Raw genomic sequence first — 19,912 nt, forward strand, 5'->3', positions numbered from 1 at the left:
TGAAATATAAAAGACCAGTTGAAAAGACATGCTGACATGGACTCTTCTGTAAATGAGCAGCAAGTCATTAACTGTTCTTAAGAGACTCCATCAGCAGTGAGGTGCCCTGTGACTCCCAGAGGTCTTATAGATCCCAGACTCCCTCAGCACCATCTGCCCAGAAATACTGCTCCAGGGTCATTACCACAAAAAGATAAGTGTTCAAAAGGAGGGTTACTCACAGCTTCCTGGGAATTCTGGCTTATTAGAATGTTGAGAAAGCTCTCTAGGTGATTCTGATGCATGATCACTGGCTAAAAGCTGCTGTCATGGAGTTCTAATACTCAGATTGTTGACTGCCATTATCTGAGGTTCTCCTAGTTCAGGATTTCACAGTAGCATCATTTTTATGTTTTGTCCAGGATTTTGGTTGAAAATAACAGTAACCGACAGTTCCTGAGTACTTCTCAGGTTCTGTCTTAATTACTTCATATACATCACCTCTTGTGATTCCCACAACAAGTCTGAGAGAAAGAGGCTCTTATTATCTCCTTTACACAGACAAAGAAATTGAGGTTTGGAACTATCTAGTAACTCACTGGCCTAAAGTGAGGTCATAACAGCTGGTAAGTGGCAGAGACAAGACTCCAACCCAGGCCCCAGCCCTGGGCCAGGAGGACAGATCCCAAGTAAGGTCCTTGAGTCCCTCCATCTAAGCTCCTGCTGTGGAAGGGTCTCTAATGTTAAGAGCTGTGTCAGGCAAGCTCTGAACCAGGCCAGCTCTGAAACGACATTCCTGTCCTCCAGGGGCTTTCAGTCCAGGATAAGAGTGCAAGGTAGGCTCTAATAAGGCCTGTGGTAAAGCTCCCAATAACCCTCTCCAGTGTTCTTGCCTGGAGAGTCCCCATGGACAGAGGAGCCTTGAGGGCTGCAGTCCATGGGGTCGCAAAGAGTTGGATACGACTGAGCGACTCATCACAGCACAGCACAAAGCTACCAGCAAAGTTGGAGAAACGTTTACAATTTAAGTTTCTTAATAGTTGGTTGCATTTTTGTTCCAGATACAATGATATGCAGTTAAAACGGGCCAGGGTAAAAGGATAAGGGCTTCTCAGGTGGCACAGTGGTAAAGAACCTGCCTACCAATGCAGGAGACACAGGAGACCTAGGTTCAACCCCTGGGTTGGGAAGATCTTCTGGAGAAGGGCATGGTAACCCACTCTAGTAATGACTGGAGAATCCCATGGACAGAGGAGCCTGGTGGGCTACAGTCCATGGGGTCGCAGAGTTGGACATGACTTAATGATTAGAAAAGGATACATACTATACAAATCATTTCTTTAAAACTTATTTTGTAATTTCTGATGCTTTGTACTATAGTAGCTGCTGAGCTAAGAGGCCTCCAAGGTTCTGCAGTAACTTTGAGAAAACAATGCTTGCTCCACTCCCGGAGCAAACATGCTGGTCCTTCGAGTGCTATTGTAATTAGTCTGTTTACTTGGAACACTTGAGCTGAGTTTACAGGGCCGCTAACTAAAGCCTCCTTACCTTAAGGGCTATGTACCTCTCCAGGAGATGTCAATTACTGCTTTGCAAATTGTGTCAACTTCTTGGCAAAATGGCAGTCAGCTGTCAATGTGAACACAAGATGAATCACAGAACTCAAGAGAGGCAGAGGTATTTGCAGAAGCAAACTTTCAAAGAGCTGAACAAGCCCGCAAGCATTACAGCCTTTAGTTCCTTCATCTTTCACATCAACAAAGTACATCATGCTCAGAAAAAATATTAATCCTTTTTAGGTCCCTGACATCTGCACACCTCTCTAGCTTTTCTCTTTTTGACATTGTTTGCCTCTTATCTTTAAAAAGTGCTGAAGCATAAATGCTATTCTAAACTGGTTACTTGTGAAAATACTTTTAAAATTATTTTTTGCTGCCAAAAGTAAAGTAAAAAAAAAAATTTTTTTTTTTAAAAATTTTTTGCTTATGCTACTTAATCATGGATTTAGAAGCCAGGGATGGAAAAGAAATAATCCAGGATAGCTATTAAATGTTAATGTAAAATGGTTAGATTAGCAGAATATCAACATCTGGGTTTTTTAAACTGGGGCCTTATACCACCTGCTTAAAAATCTCTTTTAAAAAACAAACAAATTCACCGAGGGCCACCTGGACTCAACTCTTTGGGGATAGAATGCAGGTATCTGCATTCTTAATCAGCTTCCTATGATTCAGGAGCTTATTGAGGATCTTTCTAATTTTTTTCTTATTAAAAGTGACAGGCTGGAATGTTCACAGTTCTGATCCCTTTTCCCAGTGACTGCTTGCTGCCACAGTAGGGGTTCCTAACCTTTATTTGTGCCATGATCTGGGAGTCTGGTAAGTCTACAACTCCCTTCTTAGGATAATGTTTATAAATTCATAAATAAAACATACAGGATTTCTAAAAATGAATTATACTGAAATGCAATTATCAAAGAAAAAAATTGTTTGCCTTTTAAAATGAATATATAAAATAATATTCAGTAATACCAAATGATAGGTATATTAACTACCAATATTTCAAGGCTGTGATGAGCATGAATGAAAATTTTATATTCTTAACAATTGATGTGTCTATGATTGTATCAATGACTTCTATTTCAGTTACTACTAAGTTGCTTCAGTCGTGTCCAACTCTGTGTGACCCCATAGATGGCAGCCCACCAGGCTCCTCTGTCCCTGGGATTCTCCAGGCAAGAAAACTGGAATGGGTTGCCATTTCCTTCTCGAATGCATATTGCTAATACCACTGCTTTATTGCCTACATTCAAAAAGAAGGAAACGCTAAAGGTTAGTTAGAAGTTTGTGAGAATAAAGATGTGATTTTTTTTTTTCCCTCATCAGGGAGTTCATAAACTCCCTGAATTCTAACCTTGAGCTTATATTCTGCTTGAATTCAAGCCCCAGCTTAAAATTCCCCTTATATTATAGAAAGAGGTAGATAGTAGTCATGTAAAAACTTCCATTGCTTCCCAGTTCAAATATGTCACTTCTAAGAAATTTCTTGCCAATTAACTAGAGGAAAAGACTATACAAAGTACAGCCCATGGCAGGGTAGGGCAGCGGACACACCAAGATGTAACACTTGTTTGCCCTTATAGACCTGTGACCTGGCCACCTAAGAGACTGCATGAAGTTGCAGACAGGTGTTGCTTGTGAGATATCATCATCCCTTGGGGCAGCTTCTCCTGGGTCATTCATTCTCTAGATCCCTGGAACAAGCTTCCTCCATGACTTCCCGTACTGAGTTGGAGAGGGTGGAAAAAGATTGCTTATGTTATGCTGGTGGAAGTTTAGTCCTGGGCCCTGGAGCTAGGGATCTGAAATAGGTGTATGAAAATAAACCATTAGGCACATTTATCTTAAACCTTCCCCTGCAGCTCCATTATTTCAGGAAGGCCCTCAAAGGGACTTTGCTGCGGGTGCTTCACCTCAGGAAGGCGAATGAAGTGCTGAAAGCTCAGAGCATCCATTTTCTTGTGAAGGCTTGGGTCTGTCCACACTTAGCCCCCGTCATGGTGCAGAGTTGCTGAGTGAGTGTGGGTTCTTCGGTGTGACCTCTTCTGATCCCTTAAACGTGACCCTTCAATGACCTTCTGATGGTGGCGGGGGGCCGCTCATCTGGGGAGGCGGTGCACACTGAATCGGGTGTCAGGCCTGGCACTGTGGGGCAGACAGACTGTGGGGCAAAAGCAGCTCTTTTTCTGTCCCTCTTCCTCGGGTTCCTCAGCTAGAATCACAGTTGTATTAGACGATCTTTTCATGAAATTTAGTGATTGAATTGTTGAATTGTTCTTCTAGGGCTGCTATAACAGTGAACCACAGACTAGGCAGCTTACACAATGAAAATGCATTCTCTCACAGTTCTTGCAGTCCTGGAGGCTGGCAGTCTGGATCAAGGTGTTTGCTGGGTTGGTTCCTTCCAAGTGCTGTGAAGGAAAGGGTCTCTTCTAGGCTTGCAGTTGGCCTCTTCTCCCTGGCTCTCCACATCCTCTTCCCTCTATATGTGTCTCTGTGTGCAGACTTCTCTTCTTTTATGAAGATACTAGTCTTAGTGGAGTAGAGCTTGCTCTAGTGACCTTGCTTTATCTCAGAATCAAGATAAAAGGGTATTTTTTTTTTTAAAACCCTCTGTCTATATAACATCCCGTTCTAAGGTATACTTGAAGTTAGGACTTCAACATATGAATTTGAAGGGGATACAATTCAACCTATGACAGTGATCTTTTGGGTCTCCTTTATGTTGGATGATTTTAGGTTCTAGATAACTGTTCAACTCTCCCCTAGATGTAATGAGTGATTTTGAGACTTTCCTACATGAGCCAGAGCACTGGTTCCTAAGGCGCAGAGCAGAAATGACCTGTCTTTAGCAGGTCTCTGCAGTGGCCAGAGGAGACTTGTCAGGAAAGCCATTCCTCACCCCACAGAGAAAAGTGACTGTCCTTTGGGAAATCCCAGACAGGGCAGTCAGGAGGGCAGCAGTCCTCATCTCGAGGCAAACTGAGAAAATCTTCCCCCTACGAAGTCTGTTTCAGCTTGGCTCAGACTCTGTGCTGGGGAGAGGCACAGGGTAATGACTAATGAGCTATTTTCCCAGCCCAGGGAAGGGTCCTGGTCCCACCTGACCCACGCCCTTGCAGCCCCACCTTAACACACGGAGCCAAGCCAGCCTTCAGTTCTGGAGAGGAGCACCATTGTGGAGCCAACTAGCTTTCACAAGCTTACCCTGGATTTCAACAGTAAATCGCTGGGTGTTCTCATAGTGTGTTATTTACTCTGTGGCACTTTATCTGTGTTTGTAAACCATCTACTTGGTTTTCCTGCCAACTTCAGTGTGGGATAATTGAAATTAAAAAAGAAAGAAATGAAGTGCCAAAGTCTGAAATTGTCATCTGTAAAACAGAATAAGAGGCCAGCTGACTAAGCTAAAATATGTACAATCTGATGTACAACGATTATTTTAAAATAATTTAAAAACAAAATCCAAATGAGAGTGTCTTCAAAATACCAAGGAATTTTGAACATTTGAGAGGAAAAAACACACAAAATCTCACAATGATTTTGATTTCATTAATGTTCCCTTGCTACTTTAGTTACCACAATCTATGAAATGTGAACAATGAAAAGTTATCTAAAATTAGATTACAATGAGGTAAAAGCAATTTTAAATCTATTTTGAACTGTGAATTTTCACCTTCTAAATTTTTACATTAAAATTTTATCTAGATCTCTGTTAGGCGTGCTAGTTTTTCCTCCCATAAATAAGATATCACTCTGCTTTGTGATGAGCTTCTTTCACTTAGTTTTTTTCCAAAGTGAGTTCAGTGATTTTGTTCTCATTGGGCCTCTGCATAGTCTGGAATCCAGCTTGATCTTCTACTTCATTTCATAGCTTTTACTTTTGTGTCAGCCTCTGGGACTATTATTTTTTTTAATATATACATTTATTTTCATGCTTTGTTTTTATATTACTCACCGAAAAGGTAGCCGTCATTTACATATCCAGTCGTCTCTTTTTTACATCTTTCTAATGTTCATCTCCTTTTCTGCAAATCTACTTGCAGAAGATTTTTTTTTTTTTTTACCCTCTCCATTTTTGTTACCCTCTCCAGTTTTCGTCTGACCTAGATACCTCAATTGTAAGTGCTTCAGGGTAGGGATCCTGTCACTTGGTATTTCGTAAGGTGTTCCAGAAACTTCTTACCTGACTTTGAGTAATCATGGTATGCAAACCGCTATAATTCGATTATGAATCTGTGAATGACAGTATATCCTGCTGATAACATTTCAGATAACAGCTTGGTTAAGGTGTGGTTAAATAGTACAGATAGTTAGAGGTGGGGAAAGGATTAAGCCAAAGGAAAGTTGGACATAAATTTATTGAAAGTGTAAAGGAACTCAAGGGCTTCTCTGGTGACTCAGTGGTAAAGAATCCGCTTGACATAAGAGATGGGAATTTGGTCCCTGGGTCAGGAAGATGCCCCGGAAGTGGGCATGGCAACCCACTCCAGTATTATTGCCTGGAGAATCCCATGGACAAAGGAGCCTGATGGGCTACAGTCCATAGACTCACAAGGTGTCGGCATGACTGAGGCAATTGAGCATGTACGAATGCAAGGAAATCCAAACCTCTTGCAATGTGGCGATTAATGCCAAAGAGAAGTTGTGGGTAAACTCTCCAGCCCTGGAGAGGACTTGTACTTTAAGAGACACATGGAATAGGCTAAGTGAGAACAAGAGAAAGCCCATGGCTCTCATTTGGGCATGTTGGAAACCAGAAAAGAAAAACTATTCCTCAGGTACAGAAAAAATGACTTTTTAAAAAATGTGGTGGTAATACACTGCCCTGCTTGAAAACTGATCTAACTAGTCTGTGATCCAAATGAACTTTCTTTCCTGTCTCTATATTGTTACAGCTATGATCACCACATCTCCTAGGAGCTTGGAAAGTGACAAATCAGAAATTTGGAGATATTCCTCTAGGGTGAGGTCACTTCTGGTCACTTCCTCATGGGCTTTATTAAATCAACTGAGCAGCTATCCTCAAAATCCCCATTAGGTATCTGGGGACCAGATAACTATCAAAAGATGTCATCTTCTCTTTTGAAAAACAAAGTAAGATAAAGCCATAGAAAATTTGGAAAAATTACAGAGTTAAAGAAACTAAAATTTATGAGGCTTCCCTTATAACTCAGTTGGTAAAGAATCTGCCTGCAATGCAGGAGACCTGGGTTCAATCCCTGGGTTGGGAAGATCCCCTGGAGAAGGGAAAGGCTACCCACTCTAGTATTCTTGCTTGGAGAATCCCATGGACAGAAGAGCCTGTCAAGCTACAGTCCATGGGGTCACAAGAGTCGGACACAACTTAGCGACTAAACCACCAACCACCAATGTTTATGAGAAAATGAAAGCCCTCCTTACAGAGATCACCCATGGGGACTGTGGCTTCTGGAAAGCCACTTCCTGGTTATTGCCTCTGGGGTACTGCTGCAGCCATCCCCTGGGAGCGTGGTAGGGAGTGTGGATCTCTATCAAATGCCCATAGCTGAGAGGGCTTGAGTATAAAAGAGCTGTTCAGACACTGGGGCTAGGATGCCAAGGCAAGACTTTGCATTGTGTTAAGTGCGCCTGAGTCTCAGTCTCTCCCAAGGCTCCCAAGCTCATGAGGAATTAAAGGGGTAACAGCACAGAGTCTGGAAGGGCTATCACCAGGGCTGACTTAGGCAGCAGAAGAGCTCTCATAGTACCAGCTTTCCAGTACCTGGAAAGAAATGTTGGCAGCCTCTGTGGAGGTCTGGGGAAGATCTCTCTGGAGGAATAAGAAGACATAAGGTGACCAGATGAACGATATAAACTTTCCAGCTTTGCTGGCAAGCTTTCTGAGGTGACAGGGTTGAATGAGATTCACTAAACAGATCTGGCAAATTTCTATGGCGCTAGGCCACTTTTAAGGTAGCCTAAAATAAAAATAATGTAGGATGTTGTGGACAGAATGTTTACATGCACCCCAGGTTAATATGTTGAAATCCTAACCCCAGGGTGATGGTATTAGGAGGTGGGGGCCCTTGGGAGGTAGTTAGGTCGTGAGGGTGAAGCCCTTATGAATGGTGTTAGTGCCCTTATGAGAAGAAGGCTTTCTTCTCTCTCTGCTCTCTGCGGTATGATGATATGTATGAGAAGATAGCCATCTGCAAGCCAGAAAGAGGGCTCTTAACAGGTCTGCTCGCACCTTGATCTTGGACTTCCTGGACTCTAGAACTATGAGAAATAACGTTTGTTGTTTAAGCCACCCAGTCTGAACCAAGACACAGAGTATGCCCAAAACCTTGTGGGAGAATGTATCCTTTTGGGTAGTTCACAAAGAGATGAAAAGCTAAATATCTTTGGAGAAAAAATGAGCTTGAATTAGTATCAGAATTGGTATAAACCCTGATTTTAAATCTTTCTTGTTTATTGTCTTTGTTGGAATCTTTCCTATCACCTAAAAAGTTCCCTAATTAATCAATCAGAAATTTATACTCTGAGAACATTTAGTTTTGTTATTGTTTCTGACTCAGTTTGTACGTAGTTTATATATAAACTATAGCACAAGAGTTTCAAACAATGAAACAGTTTTCTCTCACTATAATCAGGCTTTGCTCTCTCATATCAAAATTGCTGATTTAAAAATTTTTTCTTGCAGCTTCAAGGTTGCTTGTTACATAATTTCTTATGAAATAAGCCACAGAGCTCAGTTGGTATTACTTTATGTCTTTGAAGTGAAATCTGAGGAAGTATAGTTTAAAATTCTCAGTTATAACTGTTAAAATTGAGATTAAAGTCACTGACCTCCAGGTGACCAAATAAAAATGATTAAAATTAGTTATATTAAAATATATTACTAAGAACAGCTTAAATACAAAGCTGTTACAATTTCTGCTAGCTCAATTTCTAAACAAGATATTTTGAAATTTTTGATGATTGTGATATCTTTTATAATTTAAGGAGAACTTAGTACATAGGATTGTTACCTATTAATAAATTGTAAACCTGTTTGAAATTTATGTGGTTGAAAGATAAGCTTTCTTGTGCATTTTGTTACTTAAAGCAGTTCCATAGATGCTTCTAAAAGAACTCAAAATAGTACTATTTATCCTACAACTTTCTTATTTTCTTTGTGTACACCTGGTGTTAGACTGGGCAGAGTTTAGAATATCAAAGCTTAGGAATCCAAATAACACAGGCAGTTAAATATTGAAATGATGCTTATTTTCAAGATTGTCATCTTTGCAGGCGACATATCCTAAAGGTACAAGTAGATGTTTATATAGATAAATATGGATATACATATACATGCAATTACATACATTTTTTCTTGATATAATTTGCTTTTTTTTTCTTAATTCTCTCAACGTGTGTTGTGAACCTGATCCCACTCTACCCCTACTGCCTGCCCCGTGCTCCCCTTCCCTCCCTGGGATTCCATGTAGTATAAAACAGGTAAGAGTTGAGGAAGATTTGGGGACTAAATTTGGTGATGAATCCTTGGGGTAAATCCATTATGTCAGTTGTACAGAACAAGCAACCTTCCCACATTTCCTTTAAGATTAATATCAATACCTTATTCAGGGGTCTAGATGCCATAAATATGTATTTGCTAGCCTTGTCCAGCAGGAAACCTTCCCTGATAAGGCTTACCCCTTAAAAACAGTTCATTCTTTTACATCAAATCAGCACTTAGAGTTTCAAGTTGGATTTAATTTTTTTTCTGATTGCCATTTTTCAACCATTTTTTCCCCCTACTATTTCCCCCAAAATGTTCTTTTCAAGGTTACCTACTGTTGAAATTCTTGTCACCTAATCTAATAAACACTTGTCAATCAGTATCTTATCTGTTTACAAGTCCTCAACATTGTGATCACTCACTCTATTCCCTGGGATCCACCATTAACATTCAGTATTTGTTTACCTCTTAATCACATGGATAGTCCTTTTTCTTCAACATTTCCATACCCAGTTGCCTCTGAAACCTGCTCTTCATTCAAAATCTTCTGTCTTGTTTAGTGAGAGGACTCATCCACCCAAGATGATATGGATAGTAGGATACTGTTATCTGACAGATAAGACAGTTAGATGCATCTGAATCCAAAACCTGTCTTTGCCTTTTTGGATTCTCTTGTGAAAATTATGTCTCTGACTCTAAACTTCATCTGAGGTTGAAGTGGTAACAATTATGTCATAGAATTACTATGAAGATTAAATAATAATCTCATAGGATTATTATTGTACATATCAATGATATGTACAAACTGGCATGATGCCTAGAACATAGAAAACTTTTATTAAGTGTTAGGCTGTTCTTAATTTTTTTCCTAATTGCTTTAGCCAGAAGTCACCCTGGGCCTGTTTCTCCTACAATTAAACTCCATCTTAACAACTGTTCACAAAGTACTGTTCAACCTTCTAAAATCTTCTAGAATTTATTACCTCCCTATTTTCATGGTTTACTTATTCATTGACTGTATCATTGCCACAGTTTCCCTGATCCACTTACAGCCAAAATAAAGTTTTAAAATGCAAGTCTAATCTTGGCTGGGTCCAAATTAAATTCTTCTGTGGCTTTCTGTAGAGTTCACAGTCAAGTCTACCTCCATAGTGTGGTGGAAGGACAACTTTCCATTGTCCCTTTAGAGTTAAGTCCTGCTACTTCCCCCAACAAATCACACCTGTATTTTCTTAAGTCTCCAACTGTCTTTACCTTCTCATGTGTGGTTATACCTTAGACTCTTCTTCCCATTCTCCTTTGATTCATCTGGTTATCCTCCAGACTTGCCTTAAAGTTAGCTCAGGCTTTATCTCCTCTAGGAAGGCATCCTGATGAGCCAGCCTGGTTTAAGTGCCCTTTCTTCCTCTGTGGTTGCCATCATTATGTGCATAGTATGGCCATAGTATGAATTACAGTATTTTTTTTCCTCATGACTCAATTTCCATTTCCCCAATAGCCTGGAAACCCCTTGGGAACATGTTAAATCTCTTGGATATAATATACACCTTATACATACTATGTCTCAATATGTGTGTGTTGAATGAATGGAATGTTGAGTAATTTATTATAATAGAGTAAAACTTGAATGAATAATTGGATGGATGGATTAATGAATGACTTGAATCTTCAGAATGGGCCAGACTGGCAGGCATTCAGTTTTTTTCACAAGTAGTTTTCAACACCTTTTGCCCTTTTCTATCTGCCTAACTTTTGCCTTCCTCTGCTGAGTTAAGTGTCCAAACTCTGAATCCCCTTAACACCCCATACATGTCTCTCTATATTAATACTTGCCAGCATGTTCTTAACAAAAGATTGAACTAAATTAATGTCAGGGTTATTACTCAATAGAATCCAGAGTCTAGACTCATTGGTGAAGTCTAGGGCCATGGCCTTGTCTGATTTATCAAGTATGCATTGTGGATATTATTATTAACCCTATTTAAAGATGAAGAAATTACTTAAAGTGGTGAAGTGACTTACTCAAGCTTATAGACTTCTGCAGTGGCAGAACTAAGATTTAATTTTCAAATGCCATGCTAGTCTATATTCCTTCTAAGAGTCAAAAACAAAGAAGAAGAGTCACATTTTATTTATTTCAGTTTTTACTCATGTAAAAGCTGCTGCATCTAAATCAATTGTAGTCTAATTTCTGGTCCTTAACTAACATATGAAGTTCTCTGTAGACATTTTGGACTAATGTTGTTATTTCTTTTAATAAACACAAACCACTTGAACCACTTCCTTCTTGGGTATGGTCAGTGAGGAGAAAGAAAAGAAATAGATTACAAAGTTTTACTCACATTTTGTTGGTTTATGGGCTATTTCATATTGTTATCTACAATAATAAATGTAGTACATATGGTGATTTCTGAGATAGCTTTATTCAAGTGTTGTGATTGACAACAGAAGAAAAACTCAAATATATTGAGATAAAATTGTTTCACCTGAGCTGTTGTTAGGTCTTAGCTGAGAAATAACTTTTTTTCTTCTTATTTCCCCACCCCCTTTTTTCTTTCTTTTATTAAACCTTTGTTTCAGTTCCCTGTTTCTTCCATATAGAAGGAAGACTTCTAGACAAGGCCTTGGTTGGGTAGTTAATGACCTCACCTGGACAAGTTCCCACCTTATCTTTTATGTCTTTTGTGTACACTAGACAAATAAAACAGATGATGAAGAATATTTTGAGCCAAAGAACACAGTGCAGTTGGAAATTCTTGCCTCATGTAGCCATAGCCGTGTTTATTGTTGTTTTAGATAACAGATGCTAAAACACAGACTGGAAGATAGGGAACCCTAAACACACCACCCTCTTTCTCACATCCACACCTTTGGTCCTGCCGAGATTGCTCCATGGACCACCCTCTTCTCTGCCTCTTGAGTGAGGAGGAGTTCATCTTTAAAACCTTAGCTCTCTAGCAAACATTTTTAGGTCTGCCTCTTCTAAGCACATTTTGGGTCTAGCTCAGAGGTAGCTGCCATATTGAATAATAACCATCTCCTTGCACATTGGTCTCATCTACTAGGTTGTGAGCACCTTGGGAGCCATAGATTGTGATTATTGCACAACCAGATCCTGAGAGCCAAGTTCCAGGTAAGCCAGACACATAGTAGTCACTCAGATGTTTGCTGAATAAATGTGAAGTCTGGTCCTTAGTCTGAGATGATGTAATATTTGCAGTCATTGACTCAGATGATAAAATCCTAGGCCGATCAGTTAGGCAATGTTAAGAAAAATGACTAAGGTTCTTTGTAGTTCCCAAAGTATATTGAATGCAGTTATTTTAAAGACCAGGTAAACATTTTGATTGAAATATGTTAGCTCTGTAGAGGGATTTGGAGGTAGAATGGCATAATGGCTAAGAATGTGCCCTTTGAAATCAATATACCTGGGTTGAAAAACAGGTTTTGGTTTTTACTAGACCTGTGACATTGAACCTCTTTCTTGCATCAGTTCCATTGTTTGTAAATGAGTACAATAATGCCCACCTCACAGTGTTAATTAGAACATGTCAGTAAAGATCTTCCCATGGTTCTCAGCACATGGTAAGCAGTAGATACATGGTTTCTGTTATTAATGGACCATGTGCTCCTAGGCACAGCTTTGCTGTAGAGTTGTGGGATTTTGGTCAAACAGTTATGTTTGTTTTCAAATGTCCTCTGATATGTAACTTGTTTGCAGGTGCTTGGATCTGACCTTAGCCTCCTGCCAACTTTGAGCCCAATTTTACAGATGGCCTTAAGTCTCACAGAATGACAGGGGACCCAGTTTGAGTGAGAATTGGCATTTTAAGGACAGGCTTTTTTATTCTCTTCCTTCCCTTTCCACTCACTTCTTTCCTGTCTCTTTCCTATTGCAAGACTTTCCTCATAATGCTTGAAGAAAAAGATGGGAGCATATATAAATGACCATTTACTCATCCAAACTCTGTTCTAGACATAAGTCTTGTGTCCTAGGGGCCTGAACTGGGTACAGGATTGAAACCCCAGGAGCTTCTAAAGTAGAAGTATGTAGAGCAGAAATTGATAGAGACAACCAAGCAGATAGTTGAACTAGGGTATCAATTCAAAAGTATTGCATCTAAATGAAAAACCAAAAACCAAAAAACAAACAAACAAAAAAAACCCGAAAGTATTGTGTCTACCAGCAGAATTCTGCTGTGAGGTAACATGATGGAAACTGGGGAAAGCAGAACTGAGAAATAGGGTTAAAGGAGGACAGAAAAGAACATATGGAGATATTCCCTGACTCATGGAGCAAAACCCCTAACAGGTAGCATGTAATAGTGGAAAGGTCAGAGGCCTTGAGCCTGGACAGGCTGTTGGGAGCCTAAGGCATTCCTCTCGCCTGTTCAAGCCTAATTTGTTACATCTGTAACATGGAGATACTAGTGATTGTCCTATTGTTTTGCTGGGAAGATTCAGGAAAAAGGTGTACCTAAACTAGCCAACAAAGGTCTGTCTGGTCAAGGCTATGGTTTTTCCAGTGGTCATATATGGATGTGAGAGTTGGACTGTGAAGAAAGCTGAGCACCGAAGAATTGAGGATTTTGAACTGTGGTGTTGGAGAAGACTCTTGAGAGTCCCTTGGACTGCAAGGAGATCCAACTAGTCCATTCTGAAAGGAGGTAAGTCCTGGGTGTTCATTGGAAGGACTGATGCTGAAGCTGAAACTCCAATACTTTGGCCACCTCATGCAAAGAGTTGACTCATCGGAAAAGACCCTGATGCTTGGAGGGATTGAGGGCAGGAGGAGAAGGGGACGACAGAGGATGAGATGGCTTGATGGCATCACCGACTCGATGGGCATGAGTTTGAGTAAACCCTGGGAGTCTGTGGTGGACAGGTAGGCGTGGCGTGCTGTGATTCATGGGGTCGAAAAGAGTCGGACACGACTGAGCGACTGAACTGACTGACTGACTGAAACTATCCAGGCTTTTTCAGGTACTCAGCCTTTAGGCTTGGCTTTGATGGGAGAGGGAACCACCAAGCTACTGATACCAACAGAGATCTAAGGACAAAAGCAGGCTTTCCATTTCTGTAGTCTCCAGTCATCCCTTCTGATCCCAGTTTATAAAGACAGAGGATGGAAAATCAGATGAAGCATTGTTGATGTATAAGAAGAGGGTGCCAGTGAGCTTAGAATCTGTATGTGTTATGGACAACCTAACCGGAAGATTGGTTCTGATTGGGTGCTGCTGACGTCAGTCTCTAACTCAATTCCTGCCTCTAATTTGGGGTGGCAAAATGGTGAATGTGGAGTCCTAGAAAACATTTCCCCAGGATAAAGCTGCTTTCTCCTTAGAGATCCAGTGCCCACTTTTCTGATGGAATGAGACACCCTAGTTTGCCTAAACTCTTTTGGAGAAACCATGCAGTTTGGTATTTACTCTAATTTCCTCAATGTACAGGAATAACCACGATAAGTCACAAGTATTTGATCAAAGTATGCTGAGCATACCTTTGTTTGAAAATGTAGAGTACTTTGGATAAATGGCAGTAATTAAATAGCATAGCATTATATAGATGATAATGTGCAATTCAGATGCTACTGATTTTATTTAGTGGTGTTTAACTCCTTTCTTGGGAATAAATTTAGTTTGCTTCAACCTAATTGAGGACACTTGATTGAGGTGCTTGCTGTGACTGAGTTAGTGCTCAGCTAGGGGCATATGGAAAAAAGCCAAAGAAAACTGATAGTCAACAATAAGTTCCCTGAATTTGTGTGTGTTTCACACAGCATTAGATTTTTTTTTTTTATTTTCAGAAAACTGCTTTTACATTGGTTCTTCATTTTTTAAACTGTTATAAATATCAGTGGCTAAAAATAGAAGGAGGAAATGGATATTGATAAATAAGAAATGCTCATAATTCTTGAGAAACATGTTTTCTTGTTTCTTGCTTGTATTTCCAAAGTTACCTGCCAGGCTATAATTATTGGGATCTTTATATATAGGAAGGATCTCACATGAGAGAAACAATAAACATTTTACAATCAAAATTCACCACAGTTCTTTAAACTTACTGTTTTTCACTGAGTCCTGCAGTAAGCATGATAGTGAGTTAAGAGAAAAACATTTTAAAAATGTTTTATCCACACCTTTTCCCTCAGAGGGTTGTTTGGCTACTTTTGTATCCTGATTCATTTCCCATTTTCCCACAATTTTACATATTTAAGAGATGAATCTCTCTCTGCTTTTTGTTGTCTTTTTAGCATCAGATAACTGTCCTAAATCAATAATCTGTTTTCATTGAAAACAATTTCTTTCCATAAAGAAAATATCATTGAGGCATAATTATTAGAATAAACCTCCTTAATACAACTATGGGGAGAACTATGGAGACTCTGAGTCTTAAGATATGTGTTTGAGTCTCGACCTGGCCACTCTTTTGTGACCACTCTTGTGATCTTGGGAAAGAGATATTTTTTCTGAACCTCTGGTTTCTTATCCATGAAATGGGATGATATACTTTGCAGTGATTATGAAAACTAGATGAAATAATGTCACAAAAGCAGAACTGCTTGTAAATTCCAGCTGAAAACCTTTTAGATTTTTAGATCCCTACTGAAGTACAGGGACATTGTCTCCATCTTTTTCATCCTCAGCATCTAGCAATTGAGCAGGCATACAGGAGGCCCACAGAAACGTCTGTGGAAGGAGTTATTGATATTTTCACAGGTGCCTGCTTCGTGTCAAGGCTTCTTTAAACATCTGTGAACTCCTCTGGGACCAACGTTGAAGTTACCAGGATGTTTCTCACAAATCCTGACACTGTTCCTGGCATACCAGCAGTTGTCTCCTGAGGATTTCAGAATGAAAGAGCAGGGGCCGTGCTGGCTGCACCCTCTGCTTCTGAGGGAAGTAAAATCTACCATGTCATATACATTTGGCCATTCTTTGTAACTATATCACTGAGCAGAGAAGTCTTTAAACTTCTCTAATGACATGGAAAACTAGACAAGCATAGTGAAAGAATCATGCATAACACTGGGAATGATAAATAATCCCAAAGAGATCACAGATGTTCTATCATAAGTACTTTAATAAACTTCTTAAAGCTGTTTCCAAATAAAAGCATATCCTCCAACGGCAGTAATTAGAATCTGTAATAGGACCAAACAAAGAATTAGAAGAGATCATTTACTGTGAATAAACACACTAACTACATTTGCCCACCTGCATTTTCTACAGCTTTGTAAAAGACACATGAGTCAGGGTCATGACATAAGAGAACACTGTGCTGTATTCTTAAAACCAGACCCTGTATAATGGACTAAAGATAGAGCTTCTACTTCTTATCCTGCCATTACTTTATAAAGTGAAGAAAAGCGAGTCAATGCCTGTGTGCCTTAATTTCCTCAACTCTAAAATGAGTATTATACTTGCCTTATCTGTCTCTCAGGGTGGCTATGAGGATTAAATGAAGGAATATAACAGATTGCTGGGAAATAAACATAAAAATCTCTTTATCCAGACATTTTGTGCTGATTCTGGCTATAGCAATCGCCCATTGTTGATACAAGTCTATATGGTTTCTTTCATAATCTTCAGTGAAGATATTCCAATTGCCAAAGCCTTCAATTTCAGTTTCTGTGTTTTCTCTCCTAAAGACCATGTTGTTTTAGTTGTTACAATGTTTTACAATATTTACTTGTCTGGCTGTGCTGGGTCTTTGTTGCAATGCAGCATCTGGGATCTTTAATTGTGGCATGTGGAATCTTCAGCTGCAGCATAGTAACTCTTAGTTGAGGCATGTGGGATCTAGTTCCCTGACCAGGGACCAAACCCAGGACCGCTGTATTGGGAACACAGAGTCTTAGCCATTGATCACCAGAGAAGTCTCCCAGTGTTACAATTTTTATAAATCTATTGTGAAAATCATCCCCTCAGCTGATAGCTAACACTTGTGAAAGTTGGAGCTTTGGCTGCTGAAAACCATAATAATAATATTTGTCTATTTTTTTTTTAGTAACCCTTATGTAAAGTTTTCAATCTCCCGGCAAAGAATGTGCCTGTCTTGTTCATTACTTTATCATCATATTGTAGCATAGGTCTGGGCATACGTCTCTGCCTAATCAATATTTATGAAATAAATGAATGATTCTACTGTATTATTGAGAGATTTTTCCAAAGCAATTTTTAAATTTGCTTTTCAATTGGAGTGTAGTTGCTTTACAATGCTATGTTAGCTTCTGCTGTCTAACAACATGAATCAGCTATATGTATACATACATCTCCTCCCCCTTGACTTCCCCCGGCCCCCCAACCCCTCCACCATTTCACCTTTCTAGGTGAAACACAACACCAAGTTGAATTCCTTGTGTTATGCAGCAGCTTCCCACCAGCTCTCTGTTTTACACATGGTAGTGTATATACGTCAGTGCTACTGTCTCAGTTCACTCTATCCTCTCTTTTCCCTGTCACAAGTCTATTCTCTACATCTGAAGCACACTGCTGGTTTCTTTGAAAAATTAACAGTTAGGAAGAAAAATGTTTTGTGTAGATGTGATCAGCCATCGGATAAATACTCAAATTATTAGGTTAAGAACCATATACATGAGCTGCTAATTTGAGCGATATTGTCTGAGCTCAGGCTCTATTTGGACAGGTCAAGAAGACCTGGAGCTGAAATCCAGTGACGTCAGATGGCATGACGGCTCATAGGTGGAGTTGTTTCAGCTCACAGAGCTACTACTTTTTCTTTATTTGTAGAGTTACATTTTCAGAAAGACTTAAGAACTGTGTTTCTACATGAAGTGGATTTTTGATGTAAGTCTTCATTTATTCAATGCATATTCAAATGCCTTTTATTTATCAGGAGTTGGAATACATGTTCAAGGAGACAAAGGCCTGCCCTTGTGCGTCTTATTGTAAACCAATGATGCAGACAAATAAAGAAGCAAGTATGACTTTTGTGATAAGGACTAAGGGAATGCATAACAGGATCACTTTAGAGATTAGGGTGGGAGAGAGGGTCAAAATAAACTTCCTAGAGAGATGCTGTCTAAGCAGAAAATGGAGGGAAAAAATTTCCAGGTGGCATGAAAGGTGAACACACAGTAGGGCTGGACCGTGGAGTTGGGGGAGGTGAATTGGGTAAGAAATACTTTATAGAAGTCACCTGGGATAGGTCACACAGGACCTTGAAAGCAGTGTTTGAGTTTGGATTTTATCATCATAAAACTAATGTCAAGCTCTTGTAGGAATTAAAGCAGGAAAGTGATCAGATCAAATTAGTTCTTTAAAGATTCTTTCAGCAGGCAGTGCAGATAATGGATTGGAAGCTGAGACTAAAGAGAAGGCCATTATAGATATCCAGGAAGAGAGGATTAAGATTCAAACTGAGTTAGTAGCAGTGTTGATGGAGAGAAACAGACAAGTCTGAGAGAGCTCCAGGGGTTGAATTTGAGGGTTACCACAAATCTTTGCCAGGGGCATGGCTGTAGACCTGAGTATAATGCAAGAGGGACCATAGGATTGGGGTTTATTAGGCCATAAAATCTCACAAAGACCAAGCTGTGTGATCTCTGAGGACAGATCCTCTGCCAGGCCAGCTTCACGAGTGTACACCCTGTATAGTCACACAGAGCCCTGACTTAGGCAAGGTGCTTTTAACAGTTTAAGGCTCTATTGTTTCTGTGTTGAAATTCTTCATAGTTTTTGAACTGGGCCCGATAACTTATATGGAAGAGGAAATGGCAAGCCCCTCCAGTATTCTTGCCTGGAGAATTCCATGAACAGAGGAGCCTGGCAGGCTACAGTCCATTGGGTTGCAAAGAGTCAGACACAACTGAGTGACTTCACTTTCCACAACTTATATAGCTGGTCTGGAAATTACCACTGTGGTTAAGATATGCTAGGTGTTTATAAAAATCAGTTGAATGAAAGACTTCTATTTGTAAGCACAAGCAGTCAGCTTAGGAGTCACAAGGCAGGCGGGAAGTAAGGCCAACAGCTCCTTAACACAGGCCAGTTCTGTGTCCTCCTGCCTGAGGGTAGAGAGGTCTAGAAAATGTGTGCCGGCAGCTAAAGCTGAGCAGTCACACCTCAGGGATTTGTAACTTCGTTCTGCCTATCCAGCCAGTTGATTCAGCTACGTTTGTCTCTTCAATTACTTCTACACACCAGTCTTTATTTAATACTTATTTAGATTATCCTGCAGTGATTTCTTTTTCCTACTGTGTTGACTTCTGATTTTGTATACAGGTTACTCAGATCATCTCTGAATCCTTGATTTTCTTTTGTCTTCTTTTCTGTACCAAGCATCATTTTGCTTCATTCAAGTGTCATGCTGTATAATTATTTTTAGATCAAGTATACTTACTGCTTTGATTGCTGAGAGCAAATTATATACTGTATATCCTATCTATTGTTAGATTTAGGTATAATAGAATTATTTTAATCTTTCTTCATTTTAACTCTTGAATGCTTCTCTTCCATGTGTTTTCTTGCAATAACCTCAGTCATATCCTTCGTTGACATGTATCCTTTTGAAGAATTTATTCCTTCCAGGCTGTTTGTACTTCAGACATTGCTGATGGTCAGTCACTGGTTAAACTTGGTGTCTTAGTCTGTTTGAACTGCTTTAACAGAAGTACCATAAACTAGGTGCCTTGTAAACAACAGAAATTTATTTTTCACAGTTCTGGAAGTTGGAAAGTCCAAGATCAAGGTGCCTGCAGATTCAGTGTCTGGTTCCTGCTTCCTAGCCTCTTTTTAAAGTACCTTTTTAAAGGGTACTAATCCCATTCATGAGGGCTTAGTTCTTATGGCTGAATCACCTTTCAAAAAGCCTTGCCTCCTACTAAGATCAGATATTATGGATTAGAATTTCAATATATGAATCTGGAGTAGACACAGACATTTAG

The 19,912-nt window shown here is 39.7% G+C and overlaps 1 long non-coding RNA gene across 1 annotated transcript; it reads left to right on the plus strand.

Annotated features, from left to right (window-relative positions):
• The first annotated feature begins 329 nt into the window (after window positions 1–329).
• LOC110137752 (uncharacterized) lies at window positions 330–13,664 on the plus strand. Its single transcript, XR_002314008.2, has 3 exons — window positions 330–605; window positions 12,069–12,136; window positions 13,530–13,664. It is a non-coding gene; the product is annotated as an uncharacterized lncRNA (long non-coding RNA).
• The last annotated feature ends 6,248 nt before the right edge of the window (window positions 13,665–19,912 follow it).

This window comes from Odocoileus virginianus, chromosome 19 (assembly GCF_023699985.2).
Source record: "Odocoileus virginianus isolate 20LAN1187 ecotype Illinois chromosome 19, Ovbor_1.2, whole genome shotgun sequence".
In the NCBI taxonomy this organism is placed as follows: domain Eukaryota; kingdom Metazoa; phylum Chordata; class Mammalia; order Artiodactyla; family Cervidae; genus Odocoileus; species Odocoileus virginianus.